This window comes from Eumetopias jubatus, unplaced genomic scaffold, assembly GCF_037043125.1.
Source record: "Eumetopias jubatus isolate StellerSeaLion01/CBP00866 unplaced genomic scaffold, mEumJub1_p1.0 scaffold_12, whole genome shotgun sequence".
NCBI classification, from domain to species: domain Eukaryota; kingdom Metazoa; phylum Chordata; class Mammalia; order Carnivora; family Otariidae; genus Eumetopias; species Eumetopias jubatus.
The window spans coordinates 45,352,324-45,378,470 of NW_028274818.1; the positions used below are offsets into that span (position 1 = coordinate 45,352,324).

Sequence of the window (26,147 nt, forward strand, 5' to 3'; positions counted from 1 at the left end):
ATCTTGATTATATAGATGCTCCAGAAGCCCAGAGAGATTAATTAATTGCCTAAGGCCATACAGCTAGTAAGTGTGTGAACTTAGGCAGCCTGATTCCAGTCAGACGACACTACATTATACCAGCACCACGCTACACTACCTCACATATTAGTTTTCCGGGTTTGCCCTTCCAAAAAAATAGACTTTATTCTTTTATTTTATTTTATTTAAAGTAATTAATTAACATATAGTGTGTTATTACTTTCAGAGGCAGAGTTCAGGGATTTATCAGTCTTATATAACACTCAGGGCTCATCGCATCATGTGCCCTCCTTAATGCCCATCACCCAGTGACCCCATCCCCCCACTCCCCTTCCCTCCAGCAACCCTCAGATTGTTTCCTATAGTCTCTCAGTGTGTCTCCCTCTCTGATTTAATCTTATTTTATTTTTCCCTTCCTTCCCTTATGATCCTCTGTTTTGTTTCTTAATTTCCACATGAGTGAAATCGTATAATTCTTTCTCTGATTGACTTATTTAGCTTAGCATAATACCCTGTAGTTCAAGCCATATCTTTGCAAATGGTAAGATTTCTTTTTTTTTGATGGCTCAGTAATATTCCGTTGTATATATATATACCACATCTTTATCCATTCATCTGTTGAAGGACATCTGAGCTCTTTCCATAGCCAAACATAATAGATTTTAAAAGGTGTTATGTCTGAGAGGAAATATTTAATGGCAGGATTTTAAGTGTGGTTGGGGGAGCAAGGGCTCAATAACCTTCCCAGAATTCCACAAATCACACCATGCATACAAATGTCTTCATTTCTGCTATGAACTGACTTTATTTGTGTCCCCCAGAATTCATATGTATGATAATACATACTAATCCCCAGTATGATAATATTTGGAGATAGAGCCTTTGGGAGGTAATCAGGTCAGGGAGGTATTATAGGATTACTGCCCTTATCATGATGGGATTAGTGCCCTCATAAGAAGAGAGCTCTTCCCCCCACTTCTATCTCTCTCACCAGACACTGGACCTGCCAGTGCTTTGATCTTAAACTTCCAAGACTGTGATATTTTTGTTACAGCAGCCTAAACTGACCAAGGCAATTTTTTTTTTTTTTTAGATTTTATTTATTTATTTGTGAGAGAGAGAGAGAGCAAGCGAGCACAAGCAGGGGGAGTAGGAGAGGGAGAAGCAGGTTTCCCGCTGAGCAGGGAGCCCGATGTGGGACTCGATCCCAGGACCCTGGGATCATGACCTGAGCTGAAGGCAGATGCTTAACCGACTGAGCCACCCAGGCGTCCCTGACCAAGGCAATTTTCAATGCACAAAGCTGGCTCTTGGAAGATACAATGGTTATAGAATTATAATAATCTTTTCAGGGAAATGAATCATAGAAATAATCTAATCTAACAATAAAGAAATCAAATCTTAGAAAGGGGAAATAAGGCTAAATGAAGGGATTGAAAGCACCAAGTCTCTTGTCTCCTGCTTCTCCCCCTATAGGACACAAGTTCTCTTGCTAATAGCATATGATCTGTATTTATAGGGCAAATTAGATTAGCCAGTTGAAGGCCGCTGATTCACTGGAGACCTTCAGAGCTTTAGACAATGGGATTACTCCGTCAAGGAATGAGTGGTTGATAAGGGGGACTGGGCAGAACTGAAAAAGGATCAATCTGCTCCAGAAGGTGACAATCAATAGGCTCTAGATGACTCTTTTAAGATTGGTTTAGGAGGTCATAAGCCTCAGGAACCTGGAAAAGAAAATACAATACCTTTCAAGGCAGAGCCTCTATAGAGTTCAAGCAACATTCTTCACAGTGAGGATACCACAAAGCCCTGAATCTCCACCTTCAAAAATGTGGAACCGTAACTGACATTTCTAATATTGACACAGAGATCTGTTCAAGATCTAAATCAGAAAAAGAGCATGTCTGAGAATCAAGTTTTTAAATTGAAGTATTTTCTTCCTTGTTATTTTTTCTGGCTTGGCAAATGATTTAGTGTTTAATCTTAGAGGTTTGGAAAACACAAATTAAAGTCTTGGTATAAAATTGACAGCAAGGGAGCTGTGATACGGGGCTCAGTACACTGGGAGGGACTTTACCAACAAAGATGGAAACTGTAATTATACATTGAGATTCAAAATTGACTCATGTGCTCTTATTTTTAACAGCTGTTTTCATTTCCAACCTAAGGAAACAAAGAGATGGAAGAAAATGTGGTACTTGGATGGAGTGAGAACTGCCAGACCCGCGAGCCTGGGAATAAGGTTTTAAATTCTTCATGTCCTTACAAAAAGCATAAATTTACTTATTTCTTCCCCCACTAACCTCAGTAACTGGAGGAGGTATTTGAGATCCTACTCATACCTTCCATAATTATATCAAAGCAAACTATGGCAGCCCCCCTATGTGTGTTTCCAAAAATCTTTGAAAAAAAACAAAACAAAACAGAAGAAATGGGATTTGGAGACAATGATGTGGGAGTCAGAGAGAAGTCCAAGAGGAGAAAGAAGAGCTGGAATGTAGTAGTGGTGGATGAGGCACCTAATCTAGGCAGAAAAGAAAAGGGTTAGTAATCAGATGAACCACACAGGAAATTATAGCAATTGAACATCAGCAAGAAAGCCTAAAAGAATGAGGGCAGGGATCTGAATTCTTGACTCCCTATCATTAAGATGGATTTAAACTGGATTTTAACTATTCCTTTTCCACAGGGAAAAAAGGATCTAATTTACTGATTCATCATTAGATTTTTTTCAGGTTATAAACTGGTTAAATAAATTAACTTCTATAAACCTTTTAGAACAGTATCTGCCATATTAAATCCACTTTATGGATATTAATTTTTATGATTGTAAGCCAAGCTCAACAGCATCTGCCAAATCGTTACGGAAATAAAGAACAAAGGTTTGCTTTGTAAAAAATAGAACTGTATTGCAATGGTAATATGACCTTCATTTCTTCTAAGTTGTTTGTAGAGGCTTTGTTGAACTCAGCCAGAATGTACAGGTGTTTGAGAAAAACCGGATTATCAGTTATTTGATCAACTTCCTGCCATAGATCTCATGAGAACAAATTCCAGGATCACAATCACTCGCTCTCCTGCCAACAAGCAGCTGAGAGTTTAGTCCAGTAGTCCCCAGAATCAACAAAGGCTTTTGGTTGTTAAGCCTTCTCCTTGTAGGTCGACTTAGAAAAATGGCAGGTTCTCAGCTCCAACTGTACTTTCCCAACATGTTATCATTATGAGGATGCTCAAGGAGACAGATGTGCTGGAGAGAACTTTCATTAAATACAGATCCCTCATTTGGTGGATAAGAAACGGAAAGAAAAAAATGGTTAATTTCTTGGCCGAAGGTCACACAGCTGGTCAGAATCAGAGCCAAGAGCTGAAAAAGTAGCTCTGGCATGTCAGGAGTGGCCTTGGCATTCTTGCTTACTTAAATCATAGACTATGGGAGCTGAAAGTGGTCTTAAAGGTCACCTACCCTGAGCTCTCACTCCATGCTGGAAGCCTTCAGAATCCCAGACGCTCATCTGGCCTTAGCTTGATTATTTCCAGTGACAGAAAGCTCACAATTTATGAAGTAGTCACGGAACTGCTCTAATTATTTGAAAACTTTTCCTTTTATTGAGCCAAAAATCTGTTTCCATGAATTCTCATTAATCTCATTTCTGCTTTTCAGAGCAAAATAGACAAGTTTACTCCACTTCTATATGGTAACTCTAAAAAAATAGCTGAATATCCTTGTTTTCCTTCAACAATTCTTTAAACAATATAGTTTTGGGGATCTTTTAAATTTAGCCCTCTTTTTTCATTCCTTCCCTTAGTAACCAACTCCATTTAATCAATATCTTTCTTAAATTTGGCCCCTACACTGAATCCAACCCACTGAGTATTTTATACTTGCACAAATTATGTAAAGTAAAAAGATTACTTTCCTTTTTCTGGTCCCTAACTTCTTTTTCTTTTTTTTTTTAACACAAACACATTACACCATTGACTCATACTTTTCTTATAAGCAAATAAAATCCCTCCAACTTTTCATATAAAACCCTTGTCAATTTAATCCTTTCCTAACCTGTACTTACGCTTTTGATTTTGAAGTACAGGTTTTAACGCTACCCCTAATAAATTACAAGTTACTGTGATCAACTCAGTGCCCCAGAGCCGGCCAAAATCATTTTAAAATTATAATTCTGTTTCCGAACTCCCTTTCACCTCTGTATCATTAAAAAATTTGGTGGGCTTTCCTTCCTGTTGTTTCTATCCAACTCACCGATTGAAACATTCATCAGATTGGGGGCAAGGACAGATTCCTGGGAAATTCTAAACATTTTAGAAGACATGGGAGACACATCTTGGCCATTCATTCGACAATCACATTCTCAGGACCTTAGTCTCTCCCTATTTCTCATCTGTGCAGTTGCATGGAAAACTCATAGTTGGGAGACATGATTAAGGATTTTGCAAGGAAAAGAAAGTTTCTCTGGGCCCCTTGGGGGAACAGTTAGCCAGGGGGCCAGCTTTTGTTTTTTTCTACTTGCACAGATTTACAGCATGTCTGAGTCAACTGAAACGCCAAAGCTCCGAGGCCTATGCAGTCATTCTGGATTTTCACTCTGGCTGCTGTGTTGGGACCCCCTGACTCAGGCTGGGTTTGGAAGCTGTGTTGTTATTTTATTGGTTCACTGCGCCAAGCCATGTTAGCTGATCCGCCTGGTGATTTGCAAAAGTTATGTAACAGCATTACTCACTACACTGCTATGGGGCTCATCTCACTAATGTATACTTCTAAATTGTCTTCGGCTTCAGGTCATAGGTCAATTTTCCTGGGAGAGCTGCAACAAGGCTGTCTGCCCTAGTTTCTTCTCTACAGCAAAGGAGAAGCAGCATGAAAGTAACCAACGTTTGTTGAATACGTCAGTGTAAGCATGAACCACGTAAGATGTTTACACACACTATCTCACATAATCCTTCCAGTAATCCCATTAGGTAGGAATTAGTATTCCCACTTTAAGGCTGACAAAGAAACTGACTTCAGAAAGGCTAAACAATTTGTTTAAGCTAATAGGTGGTCAAGTCAGCCTACTTACTTCCAAAGTCCTGTTATAACACTCCATGGTTTAATATTTTAAAAACTTTTTATTTTGAGGTAATTGTAGGGTCACATGTTCTTATAAGAAATAATGGAGGAGGGATGGGGTGGCTGGGTGATGGACGCTGGGGAGGGTATGTGCTATGGTGAGTGCTGTGAATTGTGTAAGACTGATGAATCACAGGGCGCCTGGGTGGCTCAGTTGGTTAAGCGACTGCCTTCGGCTCAGGTCATGATCCTGGAGTCCCAGGATCGAGTCCCACATCAGGCTCCCTGCTCAGCGGGGGGTCTGTTTCTCCCTCTGACCCTCTTCCTTCTCATGCTCTCTGTCTTTCATTCTCTCTCTCTCAAATAAATAAATAAAAAAAAATCTTAAAAAAAAAAAAGACTGATGAATCACAGACCTGTAGCCCTGAAACAAATAATATAGTACATGTTAATAAAAAAATAAAAAAAAAAGAAATAATAGAGAGATGGGGCGCCTGGGTGGTGCAGTCGGTTAATCATCTGACCAGTCTGACATGTATGCACATGTTCATGTGTGTATGTTTGCACGTGTGTGTGTGTGTGTGTGTGTGTATGTGTCGTGGTTTATTTTTTTTTAATTTTTTAAAAAGATTTTATTAACTTATTTGACAGAGAGAGAGACAGCAAGAGAGAGAGACAGCAAGAGAGAGAACACAAGCAGGGGCAGCGGGAGAGGGAGAAGCAGGCTCCCCACCAAGCAGGGAGCCCGATATGGGACTCGATCCCAGGACCCTGGGATCGGGTGGCTCAGTTGGTTTGGCTCAGGTCATGATCTCAGGGTTCTGGGATAGAACCCTGTGTAAGGCTGCCTGCTCAGCGGGGAGTCTGCTTCTCCCTCTCTCTGTCTTTCCCCCCATGCATGCTCGCTCTCTCTCTCTCAAATAAATAAAATTAAAAAAAAAAAGAATCATCTAGTCCAAACCACTCATTTAACAAGTGAGCAGACTCAGGGCCAGACAGAATGTGACATCATTAAAAACAAAAGAAAACTCCTCACTGGAATTAAAAATGAATGGAGTCCATTTTCATGAAATGGTAATAAAAGTTTTGATTTTGTTTAAAAAATTTATTTAGGGCGCCTGGGTGGCTCAGTCAGGTAGGCGTCCGCCTTCGACTCAGATCATGATCCTAGGGTCCTGGGATCAATTCCTGCATTGGGCTCTCTGCTCAGCAGGGAGCCTGCTTCTCTCTCTCCCTCTGCCTGCTGCTCTGCCTGCTTGTGATCTCTCTCCCTCTCTGTCAAATAAGTAGATAAAATCTTTGAAAAAAAGTTATTCATAACCAACTTAAGCAAATATTTATTGCCATATTATAAATGATAACTCTTATGAGCACTAGCCCCAGGATTACTTAGAAGTCCCTGAATTGTATTTTGTAAACTTCTAGACTAAAATATTCATCTACTGACTAAATCTTATTTGTGTTAGTGGATACAGACCTACCAAGAAGAGAAGAAGAATAAGCCAAGAAAAAAAGTGCAGTCCATGGAGATCCAGAGACCTGAGGATGAGTTACAATGTTGGTGTTGCTCTAGGTGAAAATATGAAGATGTGAGACTCACTCAGAGGATATGAAGGACTTCTCAAATGGATGAAAGAAAGGTGTTCTAGTGAAGATACTGTTTTGATAGAAATTTTTAACCACGTAGAAAAGGGCTGCATGCCTCATTTGACTAAAACTAGTGCATCTCATGAATTCTTGACTTGTCAATAAATATTAAAAGACTGTTTGTCAACAGACAAAAGGAAGTGGTGATTACTAGAACAAGTGAAGACAGACTAACCCATTTCCTTCACGCAGACATACTAGATTGGCAGATTAGAAGGCTGTGGGAGACATCCTGTATCTAGATTTTAGCAAGGCAATTATTAAAGTTTTACATGCTTTTGACTGACACACGGAAGAAATTTAGATTGGTTGATAATGCAAATAAACATAACTGAATAAACAACCTCAGTGATGGATGCTGGCTAAAAGGCTGACATCCAGAGGAAAATCTCTAAGGTCCTGCCCTTAACACATTTTCAATTATTTAAAAAAGGTAAGATGGATAACCCCAGGGTTTCACTTAACGGTGAGCCCAGTGAACGTCAGTGACGCGATACAGTTGTGCACGAAGCCACTGAGGGGGGGCCATGGGAATGTGGGACAGGACAAGGACAGTCACAGATGGACTCCGAGATCCGCTCCTAGGAAATTACCATCACACACTTCTAGTTCCTCAAGAGGAAGTGCTCTGTCTGGGCTGAGTTGCCTTATAGGGGGTGTACAGATTTGCTCCAATGCCTCTATTATGCGCTCTCATGACATCATGTGCCTCCTCACCATAGCACTTATAAGAATTATAATTTCAGAGTTATTAGTGTAATCATTTGAAATATGCCTTTCCCCAAGAGTGTAAGTTCCAAGAGGACAGGGAACTATAGTTTGTGTTCACTACCGTATCCTCAATCCCTACCTGAGTGCCTGGCACATAAGAAAGAGAGAGAGAGAGAGAGAGAGAGAGAGAGAGAGAGGTGGGTGGGGGAAGGAGGAGAAGGAGAGAGTGAGGGAGACAGAGGGATCGAGGGAGGGGTGCCTGGGTGGCTCAGTCGTTAAGCATTTGCCTTTGGCTCAGGTCATGATCCCAGGGTCCTGGGATCGGGCCCCGCATCGGGCTCCCTGCTCAGCGGGAAGCCTGCTTCTCCCTCTCCCACTCACCCTGCTTGTGTCCCCTCTCCCGCTGTCTCTCTTTCTGTCAAATAAATAAATAAAATCTTTTTTTTTTTTTTAAAGAGGGATTGAGGGAGGGAAGGGATTTAAACACTACGGGGGTGGGGCACTAGATTAAATTTCCTTTAAAATAAAGATTTATTTATTTCAGAGAGAGAGAGTGTGCCCAAACCCATGCTTGGCGGGCGGGGGGGGGGGGGTAGTAGGGGCAGTGAGAGAGGGAGAGACAGTCTTAAGCAGACTCCATGCCAAGCACTCAGGTGGAGCCTGAGGTGGGTCTTGTTTTTAAGACCCTGAGATCACGACATGAGCCAAAACCAAGAACCAGACACTTAACCAACTGCACCAACCCAGGTGCCCCTAGATTAAATCTCCTTTTAAGGTTCTATCTCAACCAAGATTTCTTGGTTGCAGATAAAACCCAAGTGTTGCAAATGAATCAGATTCTCTCTTAATGAGTCTCTTTCTTACTCTTGTAAAGAGGTACTGAAGGAAATTGACCTACTTACTCCAATGCTTCTCAGACTTTGGTGAAAATCAGAATCACCTGGAGGGTTTGCTAAAACAGATTGCTGAGCTTCAGCCCCCAGAATTTTCAGATTCAGTAAGGTACAGGGTGAGGTCTAAGAATTTGCATTTCTAATAAGCTCCCAGGCGATGCTGATGCTCTAGGTCCAGGGGCACACCTTGAGAACCATTCCTCTACCCAACATAAGGGAAGTGATTCTCAAACATCAGAATCACCTATGTGTTTGTTAAAAATGCAATTCTTGATCTTGCCCCAGAGATTCCAATTCAGCAGGTCTGGGGCTGGGCCCAGGAATCTGCATTTAAAAAGCTGTTCAGATAATTCTGTTGCAAGGAGTTTACAGGCTAGATTTTGAGAAAGAAACAAATTGCATAGAAGAAAGAGATACAGTAGAAGACCATAACTCTTGAATGCCTAGGGTCTCGATGAACTTCTCTCCTTATCAGGTCAGGAAAAGTCCTCTCTGCCAACTCCTCACCCACTTAACACAAATGAGCCCTTGTACTTAAAGTGATGCATAAAAATAGTACTATGATGAAGCTCTACCAAAGGGTATGTGGATAAGGAAATGCTTTAGGCAGGTTCATATGGACATCATTTCAAACAATTAGAACTCTATCCACTGAGGGCAACCCCCACTTGCTTCAGAAACAATCATCATTGTCTGGACATAAATCTTCAGTTGCGACCCCGGTTGAATCTCATTTTCTCTTTTTTGGTACTCAGTGGATATATGGACTATATCTTCTGTGTGGCAGTCTTCTTTTCTTTAGCATAAATGATCCTATTTCCTTTAAGTTTTTTTCAAAGCCTTAAAAAATATTCAAAGCCTTAAAAAATATTCAAAGCTTTTCAAAAAAATAAAGATGACCCCCACTCCTATCTCTTCCAAAAAGTAAGGATGGTGTCATCAAAATCCTGATAAGGGAGGGGAGAATATTTGCTTCTTTCTGAATACCATGAAGATACTCTGTTGACCCGAAGCTGTGTTCATTGAACATGCTTTCCATGGGCCGAAAGAGTTCATCAGTCACTCTCTGTGCCTTAGATACCTGGGCAGAGTGAGGCCAGGAGAACAACAAGGCAATCAATTATTTCCTCTCTGCCCAGGACAACTCTCTCTGTCTTTATATGGGGGAGATTCATATTCATTTTTTTTTTTTAGATTTATTTGTCAGAGAGAGAGAGAGAGCACAAGCAGGGGGAGCGGCAGGCAGAGGGAGAAGCAGGCTCCCCGCTGAACAGGGAGCCCCATGCGGGACTCGATCCCAGGACCCTGAGATCATGATCTGAGCCGAAGGCAGACGCTTAACCTACTGAGCCACCTAGGCGTCCTGGGAGATTCATATTCTAAGACCGACCATTTGTGGAGATAGCACTGAAATGACCTCAGCAGGAAAAAAAAATAATCACACCTCAAAACCGAAGCAAAACAAATGAAAACAATCTAATTTCCTCTTGAAAATGTGAATTTTAGGAGTTCACTCTGTAGTGTTTGCAGGCAGACGCGGTAGTGTGCACACTCGGATTGTCTTCCAGCTCAGACCACAGAAACTGGGTCTCATGCCTCCCACTGTCATTGTGGGCAGTCGTGGGGCTTACTCCCTGCAGGCAAAACTTGACCACACAAGCTGGGCACTAAATTTAAAGCAAGCTTGAGTTTTCAAATAAATAGGGAAGATGCTCCTCTCGCCACAGACTTGTCCTTCATTTTTGATGACACTTTCTCTTACCCCCAGAAGTGACTGTTTACGCAGGGGTCTTGTTATAATTCGTCACTGCCGCACACAAAAACATCAAGGAGATTCTTCCTGACTGAGTCTATGGATGACCTTTGTCTTGTGAGCTCAAAACACCTTGCCTAGTCTTACCCACTTGCATGGGAGCACACTTTCTAGAAGTAAGGCACACAGTGGAAGGACTTGGTCAGGTCCACATTCGAGAACAAATCACTGGGTTTAACTGGCTGCACTTTATCATATCCTCCTCTGACACACCCACAGAGTGTAGCACCGTCTGCTGATGCTATCCGGGGATTTTCCACTCATCACCATTACCGATGATTAATAATAGCATCCACCTTGCACTTGTCAGAAGTTTTTACAGTTTACACGTCATTTGGGTCTCATAGCAACCTCATGAGACAGGTAAGCCAGATGTAATCATTCCTAGGTAGAAAATGGAAAAACTACAAATCGAAGAAGTTGAAGTCATTACCCAAGGTCATATAAATACACAACTCATTTTATTGGGTCATCAAAGGAGAGCAAAAATAACAAGCAGGAAATAAATTTCATACAGACTCAAACTTCAAAAAGGACCTAACGTTATTTAAAACAGCTACCAACAGCAGAAGTGGTAGCTACTTTTGTCTAGGATAAAATGTCTGTTTCCTTATTCGTAACCTTTCCCCAAAGACCTAAAAAATTAAATTGACCCATGCTCCATTACCTCCCTAAGAAGTAGGGATGGCAGCCATAGTTTGGAGGGGCAGTATACAACTTAGTCCTCAGGTTCTTAGGGACAAGATCGTTTTTTTAAAACTGAGAACTTTAGCAGCCAGGTACCAATAGAAATAGTGTCTACACTCCTGACCTATTACAAGAAGGGGCAGTGCTGCCAACAGAGTTCTTTTTAATTTCTGGGTTAACAGAGCCCACAGTATGTACCAGTTTTGCATAATTCCTTTAAACCAAAGATACTTGGAAAGCATCTTTGGTGATTGAAAGCCTATAACTGCATTAGCATACATTGTCTCACTAAGGGATCCTTTGAAAGTGGCTTTATAGGTAAACAGGAGATTTTATTGTGAAAACTCTAAGCGTTCACAATTATTTTCAGTAAAGTCCAAGGAGCATCTTGTTTAATAACTTGACTAATGACAAATTTAAGCAAAACATGGTAGGATTACTGAATGGAATATTATGCAGTCACTAAAATAACAATTATGATGACTCATATGCATCATAGAAAAGTAATTTAAAGATCATTTTAATTGCAAAAACAAAATTATAAAATTGCACATATATCCTGATTAAGCAATGTGAATATTCACCCATATGACTGAAAGGGAATGCATAAGAAATAAAAAGTGAGCTATGGGCGATTTTTGTATTTGTGGCTCAAACTTTATGAAGTGTTATACTTAACCTTAGGAAGATCTGTGCTGATCTAATGACTTTTTATTTTTTTAATACCAGTCCTCTCATGACCATGAGCAATATTTGTCTTTCCAGAGTCCAAATGGTTCTGTGGCAGTACGCCTCTTAGAACCTCAGAGAAGCCCGGGCAACTGCCGAATCATGGCACATGCTATGGTCCAGACATACAGGGTCCATACTGACAGGTTTGTAAAGTAAATTAACTGAAGAATTAGTTCATTCTTCTTTTCCTCTCCTTAAAGGTTTTGCTTAGTGTGGTTTACTCAGAATAGGTCTCCAGTGCCTCCTTCATGAATGGAGGGAAAACCCTTACACCTTGGAGCCCTTCCAGGCTTGTCACAAATGTCCTTTAAAATATTATTACTATCCCTGCGGCACCTGGGTGGCTCAGTCGTTAAGCATCTGCCTTTGGCTTGGGTTGTGATCCCGGGGTCCTAGGATTGAGCCCCGTGTGTTGGGCTCCCTGCTCAGCAGGAAGCCTGCTTCTCCCTCTCCCTCTCCCCCTGCTTGTGTTCCCTCTCTCGCTGTGTCTCTCTCTCTGTCAAATAAATAAATAAAATCTTTTAAAAAATAAAATATTATTACTAGCCCCTGCTTGCCATGAAAATGGAGTAAGATCTTAGGATGACACAGTGTGACATGCATTAGAAGCTGGAGGTTCATCTGTGACACAACTGAATGAACTTGTGTCCCCTTACATACAATGTCTTCGAGGATAAGGACTGTCATATTCATCACTGTATCGCAAGGCCATACCTCAGTGCCTGCCACCAAATTTCTTTTGAACAGACCAATGAACAAAGAAATAAATGGCTCAATGATACAGAGGCAACATGGAAGAGTAGAGACAACAATCTGGTGGGACTCAAAACTGGGTGTCACTTTGACTCTGGGACTTGAGGTGAGTTCCTTTGCTTCTCTGGGCCTACTTCATCACATTTGAAATAAGAGGCTGTCAGTTCTCCTTTTTCAGCTGTGAAATAGTGTGATTTTGCGATAAACTGCAAATACAGTTAGTCTACCAACATTTGAGTAGTGCTCTCCATGACAGAGTTCTAACCTGGGGACAGAAAGGTCCAGCTGCAGGACCACCTTATCCTTTGCTTCCCGCTAAACCTCTCTCTCTCTCTCAAATATGCAGCTTTCTCTGGGCTGCAGGAAAAAATCAACATGACTACTAGATGTATTAAATTACATATGTGGTGTATGAGGTGTTTACTAAAGGAAACAAACACTAATGCAAAAAGATATATGCATCCCGACTTTTTTTTTTTGAAGACTTTTTTATTTATTTTTGGGGTGGAAGGGCAGAGGGAGAGAGAATCTCAAGCGACTCCATGCCAAACACGGAGCACGACTCGGGGCCTGATCTCACAACCTGAGCCGAACCAAGAGTTGGACACTTAAGCCTATGCCATCCAAGCGCCCCATACCGCTATGTTTATTGAGGCATTATTTACAACAGCCAAGATATGAAAGCAACATAAGTGTCCACTGATAGATGAATGGATAAAGAAGATGTGGTGTATATATAATGGAATATTATTCAGCCATAAAAAGGATGAGATCTTGTCATTTGCTACACATGGATGGACCTAGAGGGGATTTTGCTAAGTGAAATAAGTCAGAGAGAGAAAGACAAATACCACGTGATTTCATTCATATGTGGGACCTAAAAAGCAAAACAAGTGAATAAGCACACAAACAAAATGCAGAAACAGATCCATAGAGAACAAACTGATGGTTGCCTGAGGGGACAGAATGGGGGGAGAGGCAAAATGGGTGAAGGAGAGGGGGAGATACAGGCTTCCAGTTATAGAGTGAATACATCACAAGGAAGAATGGTACATATGGAGTACAGTCAATGATGTTGTAATGGTGTTGCATCGTGACAGATGGTAACAACATTTGTGGGGAGTGGAGCAAAATGTATAGGTTTGTTCAATCACTATGGCATACACCTGAAACTAATGCAACACTGTGTATCAACCCTACTTTGATAAAAATAAAAATTACATATGTGCTTTTCATTATATTTCTAGTGGACAGCGCTGATCTGAGTCTCTTTGCCCTCTCCTCTTCCCCTTCCATTAACCTGAATAACGCAGTTCAGTTCATGGTTATTTCCAATGGGCTTACCACATTGGGCTATTTAATTAAGGTAAATAAATAGTAAATTTTTTTTAAAGATTTTATTTATTTGACAGAGAAAGACACAGCGAGAGAGGGAACACAAGCAGGGGGAGTGGCAGAGGGAGAAGCAGGCATCCCCCAGAGCAGGAAGCCTGATGCGGGTCTCAATCCCAGGACCATGGGATCATGACCTGAGCCGAAGGCAGACGCTTAATGACTGAGCCACCCAGGTGCCCCAATAAATAGCAAAATTATTTTAATTTGCCATTTTTTGTCTATTGCAAGTCTACAGCAAAACGCATTTGTCTTATATAAAACACTGAATCATTAAATTTGACGGTCATATGAGCATGGTCTGTAATATATCCCCTCCCCCCATTTTTTTTTCTTGAAAAAGTGCAATCTGCCTGATAGCTCTTAATTTAAAATCTAACAAAAGCACTGTGATTTACACAATCTTCCAGTTCTCCAGAAAAACCACCATAGTAGTTTGGGTATTTGAGTCTGAACTATAAGGTCATTAAAAGATTCTATCTCAACCAGAAACTTCTCTTTTTATGAAATGCTGAAGAACAAAACACATTATGTCCTTTGCCCAAATAAGAACTATCAATTGGAATATAGGTCAGTTCTTGATTATCTTTGTTAACTAAGGAAAGCAATGGCAATGCTAATTCTTAAAACTTCATGTTTGCTTCTGTACAGATGTTATGGAAGCTTTTTGTGTATTTACATTCGAATTCAGAGAAGTCTGATGTTGCAGTGATTCACTCTAGTTTTTAAAAAAAGAGGGGCACCTGGGTGGCTCAGTTGTTAAGCATCTGCCCTTGGCTCAGGTCATAATCCCAGGGTCCTGGGATCAAGCCCCACATCGGGCTCCCTGCTCAGTGGGAAGCCTGCTTCTCCCTCTCCCACTCCCCCTGCTTGTGTTCCCTCTCTCGCTGTCTCTCTCTCTGTCAAATAAATACAATCTTAAAAAAAAAAAAAAGAGCAAAGTTGCCTTGTGGGGAGCTAACTTGCGATCAGCCTGTCCTCCTTCCTTACTCTAAGTGAGAGTAGATGGCATCTCAGACCAACAAAACTGCTCACTTCTCTTCCTGTCCTTTGTTCTTATCCTTCCCATTGAACATTCTCTGGCCTGAACGCACTCACCACTCATATGCACAAATTTATGTATGTGTGTGTGTGTGTGCGCGCACACACACACACACACACACACACACACACAAACAAATCTGTCCTTAGGCTGCAGATAGTAATCAATACTGCTTTAAAGGCTCCTCCAGAGGAAAGGAAGGGGAAGTGGGAGGGCAAAGAGACTCTAGACCTGTGCTATCCAGTAGAAATACAATGAAAACCTATAGGCAATTGTAAATTTTATAGTAGCCACATCATAAAAGTCAAATGGTAAGATTAATTTTAGTAATATACTTTATGTCAACCAATATATCCAAAATATGTAAGCAATATAAAAATTATTAATGAGATATCTTACACTTTTTGTACTAATTTTTTGAAATGCTGTGTGTATTTCACACTCAACAACACATTTCATTTCAGACTAGCCGCATTTCAGGTGCTCAGGAGCCAGATTTGGCTGGTGACCACCGTATAAGCCTGCACAGCTCTACAATATGCACATGGTTTCAGAGTTATCTTGTTTATCTGAGTGAGGAAGAGGGAGGAGGTAATAAAAGACAGCATGCCACTGCACACCTCAGCCTTATTGAAGCAACATTATTACAAAGTGATCTAATTCAGATCTATTCCCATTCTAAATCAATAAAAAAGAAAAAACCCCGACTCTATCTCTAATTCATCATCGCACACATAGCATAGGTCATCTAATAAAACAATTCCAGGACTAGAGTAATGCACAGAAATAAGATGACTTATACCAAGTCCCTATATAGATTAAGGTTAGAATTTAAGATGCTTGACAATTATATCTCATTCATAAACCCTGCCTTCTGGGCCCTGAAGAATCCTTGTGGCTTTAACTTTGAGGGTTCTCTAAGAACAATGCCATGTCTTAATAGTCCTGTTCTGTGTGGTGGACAACTGCTAACCACCAACAGACATGTTAGATGAGATCATTTCCAAACAGGATACAGCCTTACAACCATCTGCTGTATTTATAGCAACAAATTGTTCACCCTTCGCCAAAAAGAAAGAACAGCTTACATGCTTGATGGTTTTAGGTGTCCTGTTCCTACTGTAGTCAGTCTCAGTAGTTGCTATAGACTTGAATTACATGATGTAATTAACTCATTCCATGAAACTATTTGGAAGAAGTGGAAGAAATGATCTAATTTCCTCATGGGAAAACAGAGAAAGAGAAAATAAAAACAAAACTTCAATTCCTGGATTGGAAATGTCAAAGTTTCTAAATATATGAGAGAGAGGAGGAGACAGGGAGAGAGAGGGAGAGAGAGGGACAGGGACTGTGTGTGTCCATCTCCTATGATGATGTGTTATTTATAAGTAAATGCCTCTTAAGTGTTCACAGTTCTTATTGGTATTTTTATGATTAAAAAAGACATAATGGAATCATAAAACTAGAACGAGCTTTTAATGTCTAATTCATTTCTCTACTAATAGGACAGCATTTATTTATTAAATAACTGAAAGAGCATATAAGTTATTCCAGATCTATGACCATTAATAACAGTAAAAGCTAATATTTATTAAGTACTGCATTCCACTTGGGTTTACAAATTAAAATTAATCTGGGGCGCCTGGATGGTGCAGTTGGTTAAGCATGTGACTCTTGGTTTCAGCTTAGGTCTCCATCTCATGGTCCTGAGATTGAGCCCCCCTCAGGCAATGTGCTTAGCGTGGGGTCTGCTTAGGATTCTCTCTCCCTCAGGCGCCTGGGGGCTCAGATGGTTAAGCATCTGCCTTCGGCTCAGGTCATGATCCCAGGGTCCTGGGATGGAGTCCCACATCGGGCTCCCTGCTCCTTGGGAGCCTGCTTCTCCCTCTGCTTCTCTCTCTCTCTCTCTGTCTGTCATGAATAAATAAATAAAATCTTAAAAAAAAGAGAGAGAAAAAAAAGGATTCTCTCTCCCTCTCCCTCTGTCCCCTCTAAAATAAATAAATAAGTCTTTTAAAAAAATTAATCAGTGTAAATCATTCAAAAGATACCCCCTCAATGTTTCCGTATATCACACTTTAGAACACGTGAGTTCTCATTATCAGGCAGTTCTCCCTCATGGGTAACCTACATTTCTCATGTTACAGTAGAGTATATTTCTGCAAGGAGCATCTTCAGTAGAGTTAGAAATACCATTTGAAAGTCATTATTATGTCTTCCCAGACCTTTCCTTTCAGGCTGAGTCATACAAGTGTCTCTAACATTCCTTACAGTTTTCATTTTTCAACCCCATACTTACAATTTTGGATCTCCTCTCATAGTATTCTACAACTCAACATTTCTTAAGTTTTGGGCTGGGCATAGTTCTCTCTCCTTAATTCTCAGCATATTTAATATGACCTTATTTTATACCACAGGCTGCCCTCACCCCTCCACCTCTAGCACACTTGAGCTCCTCAACCTACTCCACTATTTTTCCGTAGTACTTATTTCCTTTTAACATATTATATAATTTGCTTATTTATTATGATTTATTTTCTGTCTCCACCATTGGTCCTTAACTAGAATATAAGTGTCACAGGAACGGGGATCTTTGTTTTGCTCTTTGCTGTAACCTAAGTGCCTAAAACCGTGCTTGGCACATAGTATACACTCAATAAATATTTGTTTAATAAATGAATATAGATCTGATCAGTGTAAATCCACATGGTTTCTAATTGAGTTAATGTATAAATATTCATTTAGACCCATGTTTCTAGTTGATTGATAAGCATGTCAGACAAGACAAAATCAAATGTCTAAAATAAATGTTTATTGGGATGCCTGGGTGGCTCAGTCATTAAGCGAGTGCCTATGGCTCAGGTTATGATCCCAGGGTCCTGGGATCGAGCCCCACATTGGGCTCCCTGCTCGGCGGGAAGCCTGCTTCTACCTCTCCCACTCCCCTTGCTTGTGTTCCTGCTCTCACTATCTGTCAAATAAATAAATAAAATCTTTAAAAATAAAATAATATAAAAAATAAATGTTTATTTTATTACAATATAGAAGAAAACTGAGTTATACTGGCAATATTTAATCTTGAAAAAGTTTGTTATTCTTCAGTATCAAGGATTAGGAATACTAATTATTGGGTGTGCCTAGGTGGCTCAGTCAGTTAAGAGTCTGACTCTTGATTTTGGCTCAGGTCATGATCTCAGCTTGTGAGATCGAGCCCCACATCTGGCTCCACGCTGGGCATGGAGCCTGCTTAAGTTTCCCTCTCTGCCTCCCCTCCCCCCACCTCTGCTTGTATGTGCATGCACACATAGTCTCTCTCTCTCAAAAAAAGGAATACTAATTATTTCTGATTTATTCCCACATTTTTCTAATTATAGATTCTACAAATCTAGAATATTCAAAGTTATGCTCACGCCCTTCTCAGTTTAAATGTAGGTATCGGGGTGCCTGGGTGGCTCAGTCAGTTAGGTATCTGCCTTCAGCTCAGGTCATGATTCCTGGGTCCTGGGATCGAGCCCCACCCCCCCACTTCATGTTGGGCTCCTTGATCAGTGAGGAGTCTACTTTTCCCTCTCCCTCTGTACCTCCCCCCACTCGTGCTCTCTCTCGCTCTCTCAAATAAATAAATAAAATCTTTAAATATATATATATTTATATAGGTATCATTTATATAGGTGTGTGTGTATATATATATATATATATATATATAGGTATCAAATATTAAATATATTTTAGGCTCCTGACTGACTTCTTTACCTGTTTTATAAGTTAGATCTCAAAATTTTAGATAAAAAAATGTACCTACCTGCTATCTGGAGAAAACTAACTCAACTTTCATTTTTTCAAATGGCAATTCTATTGATGTGGGCTTATTTTTGATCCCCATTTTATCTCCAATGCTTATTATGGGACCGAAACTATAGCAGGGGCTTTAAAGAGATTTGTTTGTTTGTTTGTTTGCTTATTGAGTGATTGATTGAAAACCAATTCTGGCAAACTTAGAAAAATTTGACCAAGCACATTTGGTTTTGAAAAAGCAACAAATACAGCATATTTTTAAAAATTTAAAGCTAGGAAAAAAGTGATGATTGATGTAAAATTGATAAAATTATATTTTAACCAGGATTACTGCTCCCATGATCTATTCCCTATCATATATTCATTCACTCACCAAACATTGGCTGAACATATTCTGTGTGTGAGTCACTGTGAGGAATTCTCTGAATACCAGGGAATAAGATTTGGTTTATGGACATCAAGTTTTGTGTGGGAAATAATGATAAATACACCAACTACTCACCACTATATACCAGCACCCCCAAACAACCACATGGCAGATGCTCAATTTGGTAAATATTGGTAACAAGAATGCAAAATTATCCACAATACAATAAAGAGTGTAACAAATGCTATCAGAAAAAGCAAGGATCATGGGAATTCAGAAAAGGAAGGAGTCTCTCTGGTTTGGGATAGCAAGGTTTCCTTGGAGCAGGGAGCTAAGTAGACAGGATAGGTTGAATTGTGGGAAGTGGTAGTTGTTCAAGGCAAAGGGAGGAACATGAGCCATAGCACAGAGGCAAACCATACAGAGCACATATGACCTGTCCTCATTGAAGAGCATTGCCTGTTTTTAAACACCCAAACTATGAAATCTTCAAGCCAACCTGCAGAAAGAGTTTTTAATTTATATTTGCTGCAGATGTAACATTATGTGGTTACAAAGGCTTCCCAAAGACAGAGTGCAAGGTGGTGGGCTCTGGAGTCCACGAGGCCTCGGGACTTTCTAACGGTGACCAAGATGCTGCTGTATTATGTGAGGTTCTATGAGCAAAGGACTGAGGACAGAGCCTGGCACCATGTGGGTTCTCTATGGTTGCTAGTGACTTTCCTCTTCTCCTTCACTCCGTGTCCTAACTGCACCCTTGAGCTTGATACTGACAGGAAAAGCACACATTACAACATTTAGTCTATCCCCAACAGTGTGAATCTGGTCTTTAAAATGAATTTTTAAAAATCCTCCATTGAATAGACAGGCAATAGGTTAATAATACTTTGTGAAGTAATTTATAAATCTATGTGATTGCAGTTAGAATCCCAACAGGCATTAGAGGATAATTAGCTACAATGAATGTGAACACAAATACGAATATGTGCCTAAAAGTGGTCAAGAAAAGTATAAAATGAATGAATTGTAAGTAGAAACGTCTTTTATCAGATATAAGAACATATAACAAAAATCTACTATAATAGAATCAAGATTGCATTAATGTGGGAATAAGTAGGTAAACAGAAAAGAGAATACCTAGATAATCTCAAGATATGTATACATTTTATATGGCAAGGATAGTACCTTAATTCAGTGGGCAAAGTCAGATTTAATAAACGGTGCTCACACAACTGGTTATCCATTTAAAGGGAAAATTTTAGACCACTGACATCCATATATACACATAACTTTCAGACAGAGTGCAGACTGAAATGCTAAAAATAAAACAACATAAAAGCTTCAAGAAAAATCAAGGAAATTACATATGTAACCTGGGGGCAAGGGGAAATCTTAACAAAGACAGGAAATCCAAAAGCCATAAAAGAAAAGATGGATGTATTTGACTATACAAAAATGAGACATCCTTGCATGGCAAAATGCATCATAATTAATGGTTAATGCCAATATGATAAGTTAATAATAACAACCAATGATTTTGAGAAAAATGTTTTTAAGTGGAGAAATAGAAAAGAGTTGACATCTAAGTTTTCACAGAGCTCTTACAAAAAAAAATAATCAAAAAAAGGAGGGAGAGAACAAAAGAATGAATGAATGGATGTACATGAAAAGAGACAAAGAGATGGGGGACAATTCACATAAAAGTAAATCCCAAGGGCCAATAAATAGCAGAGATGTTCAGACTCACTGGAAGTCAGGGAAAGGGCACTCAGTAACAAAGAGATGCACTCTCCCCTATCAGCTTGTCAACGCATGAAAAGAACAAAAGGTCTCTTGGTGATAGAGATACAGGACAAGAGCACTCTCCGACACTGCAGAGATGTGAAATTTTACCCTTCATCTGAAAATTAATCTGGCAACATCGACTAAATTAAAACCACATTTACTGTTAAACCTAGCAATTCCACTTCCTAAACAATGTCTCATAGAAATAAGAACATGAGGATATATGCACAAAGATATTTATTTCATCACAGATTAGAGTGGTAAAGCTGACAACAAAGTTAAGGTGATTGATAAAGAGAATGGTTGAGTAATATGGGATGTGACCCATGGACTATTATAGAGACACTAATAAATGAATTACTGCTGTTCACTGACTTGGACAGAGTTCCATGAGGCCTTGCTGAGTGAGAAAAACAAAATACAGAAAAGTAGGTATCACATAGTCCTACTTTTAAAGAAATTAATGTATGTATATATATGGAGAAAAATATAGAAAGATACATTCAAGGTTTTTAATGTTGTTAATGGAGGAATGAGAGGAGACAGCAAGCAAAAAAACAGAAGCTTAGCATTTATGGTATGACTGAATTTATGGATTTGTATACAATCATGTATATGTTATATCTATATCATCTATATCATATTATATACTATATCATCTATATAGGACATATAGATGATAGAGAGATGTGAAAATTTTTAAAGAAAAAATAGAGAAACAAAATTTGTCTCAAAAAATGGTTTGACTCATTGAAACCCTCTGCTGCCTACAAATTTGTCCTCAGCCCACACACATTTATCAATGCCACTCTTCCTCCGCGTGATCCTGGGTAAATTCTCAACTACCCTGTACCCTTATCTATCTATCTGTACCCTTATCTATGATGGCCGTGGAGTACATGGTCTCTAAGATTCTTTGATTTGATGCCTCTGCTTCCCATACCACTGGACTCAGAAGCCTATGTTTGTATTTCCCCAGTAACCATGTAGCCCACACAAACAAACCAAAAAGGATCAGAAAGCAGAAGCAGAGTGCATCTCACTACCTGATTTCTGTTTTACCCATTCTAATTTTTTTCTTGACTAGGCTATCAAGCCAATGTTTTTTTCATGGTGCTGTGAAGCCATCACCAGTGTGGAAACATGCTCACTTGCTCTGCATCACTGGTGTGCTTTGCAATGCTCATCACCAAATTTCTGTTGGGTGACTGCTGGCCACCCTACGGGCATTTTAGGGAAGGTCTAGGTGCCAGTTTCATGAACAGCATGGTGAGAAGGCCACTTTTCAGCAGGGAACAGTAGAGGTGACAGCTGAGTGGGTGTGTGCAAGGCAGTCAGCTTCCACCTTTGTTACCTCTTCACCCCATGGTTTTTCGGGTGATTATCAATCAGTACGCATGCACTCCTGCACATCAGAGCCATGGGAAAATGGAACAAAAGCCAGAGCTTCAGGGCAGAATAAGCTAGGTTGAGGTGGGGTAACATGGAGGGGGGCAATGGTCAGGTCAGTACAAGGACTGCATACAACAAAGAGAGAGAAAATAAAACATTGGAAGAATAGGCCCTTTCATGAATAGCTAAAAAAACAAAAACAAAAACAAAAATCCAAGAACTGCAGTGTTAGAAGGGGTTGGAATTTGAGCTGTAGAGTTAATACAGGCTAGGGTTGCAGACGGAGGGAACCATGAAGAAGATCCGCCTTGAGGGGCATTTAGAAATATGCGAAGCTGCAGGTAGCTGGGAGTCAGCAAAGGGATTAAGAAGCACACAATCACCAAGTAAAGTCCATGGGGAGGGAGATGGGAGAGACAAAGTAGGCAAAGTCCTCAAATTTCCAGAGTAAAACATTTTTTTTTAATATGCTAAAAATTTCAAAACATTATAAAATTGTGACTTAGGTATCACCACTCTTAATTATCTTCAGACATCGTGAAAAATGTTTTGTTAGGATAGAAAATAAAATAAAGAAAAGCCATGAAGACTGTATATGGGATGACATTCAAAAATTGATGTGCTTTTCTACGAGGATATTTTTGTGTATTAAAAATAGTAACATGATATGTATTAAGTATTTACTGTATGCCAGTCATTGTATTAAGTCCTATCGCATTATTTCACTTGGTTTTCACAAGAAGTATTTGGGGAAACTAAAGAATAATGAGGGTTGGGGCGCCTGGGTCGCTCAGTTGGTGAAGTGTCTACCTTCGGCTCAGGTCGTAATCCCAGGGTCCTGGGATCAAGTCTGGCATCGGGCTCCCTGCTCAGCGGGGAGTCTGCTTCTCCCTCTGTCCCTCACCCCACTCGTGCTCTCTCTCTCGTTCAAATAAATAAAATCTCAAAAAAAAAAAAAAGAATAATGAGGGTAAATAACACAGGTCATAAGTGGTGAAGCCAGGATTTGAATCCAAAATAATCTGATTCCAAATGTAAAGCTTATGACCACCATGCCATAGCACTCTCTGCAGACAGAAAATCCATTTGAAATATGTAATGTCAAATTTTGGAGAAAGCTGTTCTGCTTAAAGCCTACTTCATGAAGAGAGATACACTACAATGTCCAAATAATTTGTGCCCACAAATATTTCACTCTTGCAAAGTCTATGGCCCACATTGCCTGAAAATCCATTGGTCAAACTAAATACTGTAACTCTTATTTTCAAGGATATTTCTAGACCAGCAGTCAGCAAGCTTTTTCTGTAAAAGTCAAAGTAGTAAATATTTTATGCTTTGCAGGCCTAAACGTTCTCTGTTGAAACTACTCAACTCTATCATTGTATCTCAGGAGCAGCCCTACAATTCGCAGGTGAATGGTGTGGCCAATGTTCCACATAAAAACAGGTAGCCAGATTGGGCCAGATTTAGCGTGAGAGAGAAGAGAGAGGGCAAGGTATATAGACCATAATTTGTCAACTCTTTTCCTAGACCTTACATTCTTCAAGGCTAATTTGCCATGTTATTCCTTCACAGAATCCTTCCCTTGAACCAATCTAAATCAAGTCCTTCTGTTATAAGTCGTTAGTGCATGTTTTACATACACATCTCAATTTATAACTACATTTTTTTCTTTATTATTACTAGCTTTTAACCTCTAGGAAGGCAGGGATCAGGTCTGCTTTGTACACCACTGGATTCCTAGCACTTAGCATGTGCTTGATACACAAAAGGTGCTCAGTGGGTATTAGTTGGCACAAGGGAGGGAGGGAGAGAGGAAGGAAGGAAGGAAGGAAGGAAGGAAGGAAGGAAGGAAGGAAGGAAGGAAGGAAGGAAGGAAGAAAGGAAGAAAAGAAAGAAAGAAAGAAAAAGAAAGAAAGAAAGAAAGAAAGAAAGGAAGGAAGGAAGGAAGGAAGGAAGGAAGGAAGGAAGGAAGGAAGGAAGGAAGAAAAGGTTATTTCTTCATCCTTAACCTGGTTCTGTGTCCTGGAGTAGAATTAGTGTGTCCCACAAAGCCACCTTTCCCAGCACCTCTTTACTTAGCACTATGTAGTCTTATGGTACCATCAGAAACCAAGTGCTCCAGTGTCCTTTTATGTGAAGAAAAACAAATTTTCTACTCTTTCCTCCACAGATGCAAGGACACCCACAGTTAATCTACCATTCAAAGAGAGGAAATAATGACAAGGTTCACATGGTCTTTCCTTGCACCAAGTCAGTATCAGACCATGCCAAAGTACATATTGGAAAATCACCTGCAGACCTTCCCTTGGCACTGCCTGTTTATCCTTAAATATTCCCCCTTCCTGGCCCACATCAACCACTGTCTTGTGATGGGAAGTGATGGCCAACCCTCAGGCTGGCCCACACTGGGTCTCCTGATCCTGCTCACATCACTTCCTACTTGCTGCTCAACCTCTCACCAGCTTTTATTAACTTAACATTATATGCCTCCTGTAAGGAGCTCCAAGAACTTCATGTTCAATAGTTGACTCACTTCATCACAATATTGTGGTAGGTGTTATCAGTTGACTTGTCCAATGTCCTCTGCCTTATGAAGGCTTGAACACTGAAGCAATTCCCCTCTCCTACCCCACAGATGACCTTATCATCCTTTGGAACTACTGACACCTTCTTGTAGGGAGGAAAAGAAGAAAGATAAGATTATTTTTGTTTTCATTCAGGCAGACATGGAGCAGACTTGAGGCTTTATCTCTGTTACTCTAGAAGTGTTATTCCTTCTAATACAACAAAAATATACTATGTGGTGCATGTGATAGATGTCACTCAGGGGCTTTAAGTGAGCTCACATTTAGTTGTTAGTAATTTTGAATTAGAGATTCAATTTCTACTTTTAATTAAATAAAACTCCTAGAAGCAAGCAACTGCAACTGGGATTTCAGAATCGGGATCGCCCATATTTACAAGAGACACTTTTGCCTTTTGGAGCAAAATAAAATATGCCTGATCCTTCTTCTATGTGACAGAAGATATATGAAAATTTTTCCTCCCCTCAATCATTGTGAGGCTGCACATATGCAGTTCTCTCAGAATACAACCTGGCTTCCTGACCTCATACTATTCAACATTTCCCTGAACACACTGTAGTATTGCAGCAGCAAGAACTCAGATCTATGTATGAATTGAGCTTAGCTATCTAATAGCTTTGTGACCTTAAACAAATTTCTTAATTTCCATGAGTCTCAGTTTCTTCATCTACAAAATGGGGCTAAAAATTAATTCTGCTTAATATTGTCACTGGGATTGAAAGAGCGTACATATATCAAACACCAAGCACCTTACCTAGCACAGTATTCACTCAAATACTGGTGACTAATATTATCACTTTCTAAAATCCCTCTTGAAATGTGTCAGGGAAAACTGAATGTTATCCTTTGGGTGCCAAGCTCTTAAACACACATCATTTAGGAGCATGGCCTTCGGGGTCAAACATTCAGGATTGAGTCTACACATGATTAACTGTCCATCTCCTAGGCAGGTTCCTTTACCTGTGCAAGCCTCAGTTTCTTCAGGATGACACTAATCCATACGACTATTGTCAGCCTTAGCACATAGCGCATGGTAAGTGCTCAATAAATATTAGCAATGTTAGCCAATATTTTACCATTACAATTTACAATCATATCTCTGACAAGCTATAACATACAAAATATTTCATTTCCATTTTCTTCCTCTATGAGCTATCTAATAATAAATAAACACTTTATACATGCATAATTTTAGTCCATGAACAAGTATGACTTGCACATTTGAGTAGAATAGGATTGGAGGAAGTTACCTATCCTGGCATTATTCTAGTAAAGCTTCATGGAGCGGATAGGGTTTCAGAAGCCACTTTAATGTGAGAGGAAAAGTCTTTCATTCACAGGGGTGAAGAAATGTTGTTTGTGTTCTTCTTTTATTAAGTTACTTATTCAAAAGGAACGTTAAAGTTACAGTTACCAATGTGACTCTAAAGAATTATGTGTAAAATGAAAACGGGTGTATAAAAG

General features: G+C 39.8%; 1 protein-coding gene across 1 annotated transcript in view; it reads right to left on the bottom strand.

Annotated features, from left to right (window-relative positions):
* The window catches only part of NIBAN1 (niban apoptosis regulator 1), a 148,922-nt gene that overhangs the window by 27,800 nt on the left and 94,975 nt on the right, over window positions 1-26,147 (bottom strand). The window lies entirely within an intron of this gene.